The following is a 9,292-nucleotide window of genomic DNA, read 5'->3' as shown; positions in this document are numbered from 1 at the left end:
AACGCCTGTCGCTCATAGATAAAGCCATCGCACTCTTCGAGCAGCAAGACCCAAATATTGAACGTTGCACAAAGGTTGCAAATCAATTGAATGATGCCATACAGTACTCATGATATAAAATTCTCCTCTTCCTCCTCCTCCATCAAATCCTTAAGCATCGAGTACATCTTCCAAAAGTAAGTTAAACTTCATTTTATTTATCTTATTACGTACATGTACATACTGTGTGTGTCTCTCGCTCTCTCTCTCTAACATACGTAGTACAGTACTGTACGTATTCTCTTTAAACATAAATTAGAATACAAAATATAGCACTGAAGCAACTTACGAACAAATTCACCTTACGAACGATCGCTCAGAACGTAACTCGTTCGTAATTTGGGGAGCGTCTGTATATAGACATTGTAATTTTGATGTACTAATCTTGACCGTATTTCAAATAGTGAAAGCTTGTGGCCAAAATGTAACGAGCATTACAGACCACGTTGGCAGCATTCAAATGATTAATTTAAACCCAATTATTATCTTTGTTGATAATATTATTATATTATTAATATTATAATTATTATGTCAAGTCATGTCCTCTTCCAACTGTCTTATTTTTTTTTTTGCTATAGTTGAGTCCAACGTGGGTTGGAACAACTGCACAAAGATAACATCAATTATTAATTTATATATTTACTGTTTAACTTCGTTCCTTGTCTATTTCACATAACTTTGCTTCACACTTTTTTTTGGGGGGTGGGGGTAATATAAATTTGTGTATTAGTTATGCTTTAGTAATTGTAAAATGTTATATCTTTATTTTGTACTATTTTTCTAAGGGTCATTTGTTTAAAATGTTACATTTATGTTATTTGTCAAGATTTATATATTGAAAAGTAATCGTTAAATTGATTTAAAAATATATATTTTACTGATGATAAATGATGAACATTTATTACCATCCAAATAAATAAGTTAATCAAATTTGAAAAATGTCTAAAAAGAAAAAGAGAACGAGTACAAAAGTACCAAAAATTGGTACCGTTGAGTACCGGTATTGATTCCCAGGTACCAAGTATTGGAACAGAACCGGTTCAAATGTGAAAAGGTACCCAACCCTAACAATAAGTTCGGTTCAGTACTTAGGTTCAGTTTTCAAACTGATCTTTTTTTGCAAAACCTTAAACACATTCTCAGTCACTAAATACATTTCACACTGCAATACACTTGTGTTCTAAAATTGGATACTGGCAGCAAAATGTGAAAACAAGCTGTCATCTTACACACAGTGGCACGCACAGGTGGGCTTCTATCAACAATGGACAGAAAGATTCAGAGAGATGGACACGGAGGAGTTCATATAAGAGATGGTGGGCAAGAAAGAGGCAGAGGAAGACCAAGAAGAATCCTCACTGGTGAAATTTGAGCAACTATCGTACACCAGGTCCTTATTCATGGGATGACAATGAGAGTAGGACAAAGAGTCGAAACCAATTTGAGCTAGCATCATAAGGCGATTCAGGTAATTGCTTCTTGTTCTACATTTGACATACAGAATTACTGTACTGTAGGTAGTGTGATGCTCATTAAAATGCTATTTTTACTGGAGGTATATATTCCTAAGTTAATTTTCCTCTTTGTATAACAGAAGTATCAAGAAACGCTAATGGTTGACATGATCCTGACATGGTCATGGACATGGGCACTCCATGAAACCCAGCGGAACGTGTATGAAATACTGCCTGCGATGTGGATGAATTCCTCTGGTCGGACCTCCCACCAACCATATTGGACACTGACTCGCAGTGACTTTAACTAAAATGTGCTCTTCTATTCTTCTTCTTCTTTTTGTTATGAAAGGGCTGTATGTAGATATCACTTTGACTATCATATTTTTTTTGTTAAAGGCATTTTCAATAAACAGTTTCTGTTAACTATGTGTCTAATGAACACTCTGTGGGGTTTTGAAATGGGTGGAAATTCCAAGAAATGTCTTTTAGCAATTGTGTAAAAACTCTAAGACGGATGTCTCGTAGGAGTTGGAGGCATTCTTCACGGAATATCAGCTCTCGTTGGCTCCCATGTAACTTGTTAATAGTTATAAAAAAGGTATACACTATACAGCAATACATTAAAAAAAATTTTAAACAAATGTGTGGTTCTTTTTGTTGAAGTTCTTCCTTCTTATTTTACTCGGCGGGCATTTCTTTTTAACTGTTGGCCAAATTCTGTCTTTCGACCACTGAACCATTCAGGTTCCAGTCATGCCATTATTAATATTATTAATGAGCCTAACTGGTATACTGTATAAATTAAAATCAGAAACCAATTTTTACATTAATTTTCAAGAAAAAGAATAGGAAGATTTTCGGCGTAAAGCTGCTTCGCCATTTTTCAGAAGTATGTGTGTCATTTATAAACAATGATGTATTTCATTTTAATGTCATGTTATACCAAATAATTGGTACCTCTTAGTTGGCCATTAGCGATTGAATTGATTCACTGTTAAGTTGCAACAAAATGTTATATTTAGAAAAGTGTCTACAATCTCCTTGAGCTGTTGCTGATTAATATAAAATGTTTGCTCTGCCCTTCGATATATGAAGGGCAGTTTTTGCAGTTGTGTTGTTAGCACACAGCACAGTCTCAATCTTGATATGTCACATACATGATTGGTCAGGGATCTTAAACGTCACTGTTGGACACCTCCCATAGGCCTTATAGAAACCCCTTGGCGCCTTCTAAAATGGTCAGAGCCATGTCTTCAAGTGATATAATTATGACCAATGTTTAATATTTTCAAGATTTTTATATGTAAACACATTGATAAAGTAATACAATTAAATGTCTTAAATAAGTTGATTAAAGAAGATGCTCAAAGGTTTCATTTAATCCCCCTCCTCCCATTCATTTCACCGCCTCTGCGAGTTGATGCGGCGTTGGGAGAGAAGACATTGAATCAGGTCTCCATCCAATTATTTCACATTTTTTAAGCAAATTTACTGAAAATGCTCAAAACGGACAAGCGACTTATGCCCGTTTCCGTCTGTTCTTCTTTTGTGAATATTGAGAGGGGACTGTATACACCATAGAGATGTGATCCACCAATAATTTAAAAGAAGAACAGTAAGCGACTGTGACGAGCGATGACGTCGTATGATTTAGCTTTTGTAATTCTTCATAAACTGTAGCGTTTCTTTGCTGTCAATCTAACATTGCATTAATACTCGCTTGTTGAATTAATTCCAAAAGGATATCTCTTTCGTCGTCCCCCCAAACATACCTTACTTTATCGTCCACCATTGCTTTGTGACTACAAACGTAAGTGTGACGTAAAATCCACCGGCAGCGACCTCCTCTGTCTCGCTTGCTTAAAACCAAAACCAGGAAATGGCCGTGTACAGTGGAGTTCCTTGCCACATCGCTTAAGAAATTCCTACTGTACATCTGGCGGCCAAACAGTAGTGACAGTATTGTCACCGTCCTGAGCCTGATTGGCCTTTAGAAATACGTCGGAGGAGGTTTTGAAGAGTGGTTCAATTGTAACCGCACAGCCCCGAAAAAGTGAAAAGTAAAAGTGACTTCATCAGGCTACTTCGGACTGGAACCGGTATAATGCAAAAGCGGCTTCAGGGTCACCTTAAAGTGTAGAATAACCCCAAGGGTAGAAAAGTTTGTTTGAAAGAGTATCCTTTACCTGAACAATGACATGTAAAGCCACAGTTTGTCCATATAGCCTGTATATTTAAGACCATGTTGAATGTGATCAAATATTTCATTTGATCTGAGCACGACCATCCATTATGCGCACTTTAAAGAACGAGTCGGAATATTCATTCACGGAATAATCTGCAAATTTAATTAAGTACTTGAATACCCCCTCTGAGGATTTGACTGAAACCATTACATGGCTTTCTTGTCAACCAGCAAGCTGGCTGGTCATCTATTCATCCGTCCTCAGAAGCTGACTCCTTTTGCCCTTTAGCCCAGGACAGGGCCTCTCTCTGGGGGACAGTTGCTAGCTTTGTTCTCACATTATGCCTCACATTCCCCAGACTTGCCCTGGTTCCTTCGCATGCCTGTTCTGTGGGCAAGCGGGCCAGCATGTATCCATCCAGACAGCCAGTCCCGCATCCATCCATCCATTCATTCAAAGAGCGTCTGACTTCTTGTACAGCCTCAGCCTAGAACAAGGCCTCTCTCTGGGGGACAGTAGTCAACATTGTCCCCACTCTTCATGCCTCACATTCCCTAGACCGGCTCTGGGTACCCCCTTACAATATTCTGAGGAGGAACACAGGACTCTCTACACCGTAAGCCTTGATAGCATCATTCTCATAGACAAAACCAAAGAATTCTGCAACAAAGTCTATATTGGTTCTTTATTTTTCTGAGGATGTTTTTTTCTCTCTCATCAGGAGTCTTTAGTGACAGCCTTTCCTGTGCTTTTTGTAGCTCTTCATAAGGACAATCTTGTTTCACCTCTTGTTTCCTTACCACACACATTTCCAGACTACATTAAACCATATTACCAACTTCACTTATATTAACATCAAATGGTACAATTCGGTTTGTTTGGCCACAGTATAGTTTGGAATAGTATATAGTTCTGTTGTTGTTGTTATTGTAAGCATGATAGTGCTACTGCCACATTAGTAACACATCATAGCAGCTCAACACAGCGCAACCTGCCAGTCAGATAAACAAAGAGAAACAAGACACATGCTGACATGATCTCAAAACATTAAATACAAACAGCTGAATCCATTCTCTATAATTTTTGACCGTACATTTAAAGGTGCTTTTGGTTTTTCTTCCTCATTCTTAACATTTAGTAGTAACTGAAGTGACAATCTACTGGCGACCAGTCAAAGGCCGCTTCTCAATATCAAGAACGCAGAGATAAGATCGTACTTAAGAATGTACTTCCTAAGAACGCTAGTCTCGTAAATTGCAATGGCTGTGTACTTGAGAACTTCCCCCCGACTTCAGCAGTATGAAATGCATCATGGGATATTTTCCCAGTCAAGCCTTCACATGCATCCAACCGACGCATACTTGGTTTAAGCTAGCAGACAAGAAAAACCTAAAAGGCATTCCGTGCATTCTTGTTTTTTGCGTACTTTCACTTAGAACAGTACTTGGGTGGTCACTAATGATGTTTGACCAGATCACAGGGACATAAGAGCGGACAAAAGTACCAATTGAGAAATGGCCAAAGCTCCACCAAATGCAAGCATATCAAGCTGCATTTGCACCCAGTACCCCAAATAGAAGGGTACCGAAAATTGGAACAGCATGCTTCTGACACTAGTTGTTGCTCAACACAAAATACAAAAATCTGATCCTGCAGCAGAGGCTGTCTGTACCGACAGCCCAGTGCTATTCAGCACCGAGAAGGGTGGAGGCGTAGGCCATAATTAAAGATGGCGGCCTTGCCATCACACAATAGCTCTGCACAGAGAGGGCTTTTATTGCATGTGTTTTTCTCAACAGGAGTGTGGGCAGTCTACCCTCTGTGAGCACTTAATTGGTTTAACAGCTGGAAAGGAGGAATGGGGAGGGGATACCCAATGGAGGAAGGGAAACAAAGACATTGGAGAAGAAATGTGAGTCGACTGGATTTTAAATTTGTCGTGTCTGATGTTGATCTGACTGACTTTAAATTAAGTGAAAATTAATAATTTGCAGTGCTGTCAGTTCCAATCAACACACTGGGGTTATGCATTCTTATACTGTGTGCGTTGCTGTTGCATGAGCCAAAATTTGACAGGCGTGGGCTTCTTGGCAGGTAGAATTTAGCCTGCAGCATCATGGGTGTTATTATTTTTGGAAAATATAGTGACAGTAAGAAGAGACAGGAGACATGTTTATTTGTTCCACTGATTCTAAAAACATACTCCACCACCTACCCTTCTTGAAGATGTTTTTAATGTCAGTGTGTAACATGTTTGTGTGCTTGGGTGAATGTGAACACTGGCAAGTGGCTCTGTCTGGCCACTGCAAATAAATGAAAACTGGAGCAGGGCCTTGGGGCAAGGTGAGGTCATGATGTTCCTCCGGAGGTTTCAGCTAATGGAGATCCACTGTTGGGTTGAAGGGCCGGCACTTGGGGGCAGGGTTAGGATTAAAAATGTAATCCATTGCACAATGAACATGCTTGAAATTGCAATTATAAATGCATATGGATTACATGTGTCTACCATAAAGTATTTTAATTATATCTCTACCAAATCTGTTGGTGTAATCAATGGCTATTTTGTGTTTGTGCGCATATGTGCATGTGTGATATCATTCAAATAATTCAAAAGTAAACATTTTAGTTGGCAACTCGTGTCTAGTGGTGTAGTAAGAAACTGAATACACTTGCATAAAATTAGCCTCCGATGACCGGTTTTGTTCATACCAGCATTCTGACAGCAGCAGTAATACTTGACCAAACAGATCACACTATTTAATCAAACAGAAACACGGTTAGTACGTGTGACACCAGATAATTTGCTTCACAATTTTGCCTCTCTTTGTAACATGCATTTGTCCCACTAGTATGCTAAGGTTGTCCTACTAGTGAGGACAAAAAGCATTGTAAGTCATGGACATTAATGATCAAACGGCTGGCCATACAAATTCTTTTGAGGAATGACATTGTTCATCATTGTTTGTATTTTCTTTTTGCTTCCTGAATCAAACATTCATTTAGAATGAATGCTATTCCCACCTTATGTTTTCGTGTGGCTTTACCTTCAGCTATAGTACAGTATATATATATATATATATATATACCCAGTCTTGCTGATGCGTAACGAGATAAGCTGTAAAGCCGAAGTGATAAATGGTAAACGTGTGATGTGTTGACAAGGGACTTTGTTTTGTTTTTTTGCTGCCATCACCACAGAGACTGAGGAGCTTATTTCACACTTCATTTCATTTTAATACCTAGAATAAGAGAAATAATGTATACATGTACAAATATAGAATCCAGATGAGCAAACATTCATACACACAAGGACCTTATCTATATATTATAACGATTCAATTACTGTATACATATGGGTTTACCCTGCACGATAATGAGGTACTTGGATGGTTTGGGGTAAGATACTGTATTACATTAATCTTTGGATGTGATGCTAGGTTGTTTGCCTATCCACTCTTGCAAAAGCAGACATGAAAATGGAATTGCTGTTATTGAATGGCTAAGTTGCTTCAAAATTCCCTGACAATGGCTTAAATCTATTGCTGCTGTACATCCCTCAACACTTACCCCCCAAAAAAGTTAAGGCCAGCTTCTCAGAATTAATCAAAATCACAAGATGACTGTGAGAAACACCAGTTTGGTTCAGATTTTTTCATACGTTACTTATACTTAAAATTCCAGATATAGTGGAACCTGGTAGACTTTTATTTTGAAGTTGTGCTTTATGTACACACGTGTGGAAGTGAGATTGTGAACGAGAGCTACATCCATGTGTCAGTACAGTGTTGCCAACTTTGTGATGTTTTCGCTTTATTTAGCAACTTCCCGACCCCCATAGTACATCCATCCATTTTCCAAACCGCTTATTCATATTTTCCACACACACAAAAAAAGACTAGCAAAAACGACAACAGAGGTCCTATTGTTATTCTTATTTCTTGCATGTTGGAATAGTTGGCACTGCAATATTCTCCGCAAATATACAGTTTCATTTACTGTCCGCATTTGGTGTAATTAAAGTCATCACTTTATTATTATACATCACCATCCATTTGCTATCGCTTATCCGGGATCGGGTTGCGGGGGCAGCAGGAGGGAAGCCCAGACTTCCCTATCCCCAGCCACTTCGACCAGCTCTTCTGACGGGATCCCAAGGCGTTCCCAGGCCAGCCGAGAGACATAGGCTCTCCAGCGTGTCCTGGGTCGTTCCCGGGGCCTCCCGCCGGTGGTACATTCCCGGAACACCTCTCCAGGGAGGCGTCCAGGAGGCATCCGAACCAGATGCCCGAGCCACCTCAACTGGCTCCTCTCAATGCGGAGGAGTAGCGGCTCGACCCTGAGTCCCTCCCGGATGACCAAGTTTCTCACCCTATCTCTAAGGGAGAGCCCGGACACCCTGCGGATGAAACTCATTTCGGCCGCTTGTATTGTGGATCTTGTTCTTTCGGTCACGACCCATAGCTCGTGACCATAGGTGAGAGTGGGAACATAGATCGACCGGTAAATCGAGAGCTTCGCCATTTAGCTCAGCTCCTTCTTCACCACAACAGACCAGTACAGAGTCTGCATCACTGCAGACGCTGCACCGATCCGCCTGTCGATCTCCCGCTCCATCCTGCCCTCACTCGTGAACAAGACGCCAAGATACTTGAACTCCTCCATTTGGGGCAGGACCTCATCCCCGACCCGGAAAGAGCACGCCACCCTTTTCCGACTGAGGACCATGGTCTCAGATTTGGAGGTGCTGATCCTTATTCCAACCGCTTCACACTCGGCTGTGAACCACTCCAGTGTGAGTTGGAGATCGCGGCTTGATGAAGCCAACAGCACTACATCATCTGCAAAATGCAGAGATGCAATACTGAGGCCACCAAACCGGACCCCCTCAACGCTTCGGCTGCGCCTAGAAATTCTGTCCATAAAAGTTATGAACAGAATCGGTGATAAAGGGCAGCCTTGGCGGAGTCCAACCCTCACTGGGAACGAATCCGGCTTACTGTCGGCAATGCGGACCAAACTCTGACAACGGTCAACGGCCGGGGCCTCACCGAACTCCTCCCATATCCGAGTTTTTGCCTCAGCGACCACCGAAGCATTCTGCTTGGCTAGCCAGTACCTGTCAGCTGCCTTTAGAGTCCCACAGGCCAAAAAGGCCCGATAGGACTCCTGCTTGACGGCATCCCTTAACGCTGGTGTCCACCAGCGGGTTCAAGGATTGACGCCACGACAGGCACCGGCTACCTTACGGCCACAGCTCCGATCGGCCGCCTCAACAATAGAGGCGCGAAACATGGCCCACTCGGACTCAATGTCCCCCACTTCCCCCGGAACAAGGGAGAAGTTCTGCCGGAGGTGGGCGTTGAAACTCTTTCTGACGTTCCCAGCAAACCCTCACAATAAATTTGGGTCTGACCGGCATCTTCAACCGCCATCGGAGCCAACACACACTTAGGTGATGATCAGTTGACATCTCCGCCCCTCTCTTCACCCGAGTGTCCAAAACATGTGGCAGTAAGTCCGATGACACGACTACAAAGTCGATCATCGAACTGCGGCCTAGGGTGTCCTGGTGCCAAGTGCACATATGGACACTCCTATGTTTGAACATGG

The sequence above is a fragment of the Vanacampus margaritifer genome, chromosome 2 (assembly GCF_051991255.1).
Source record: "Vanacampus margaritifer isolate UIUO_Vmar chromosome 2, RoL_Vmar_1.0, whole genome shotgun sequence".
NCBI lineage: Eukaryota > Metazoa > Chordata > Actinopteri > Syngnathiformes > Syngnathidae > Vanacampus > Vanacampus margaritifer.
The sequence above is the reverse complement of the archived record's forward strand: the minus strand, read 5'-3'. Positions refer to the sequence as shown.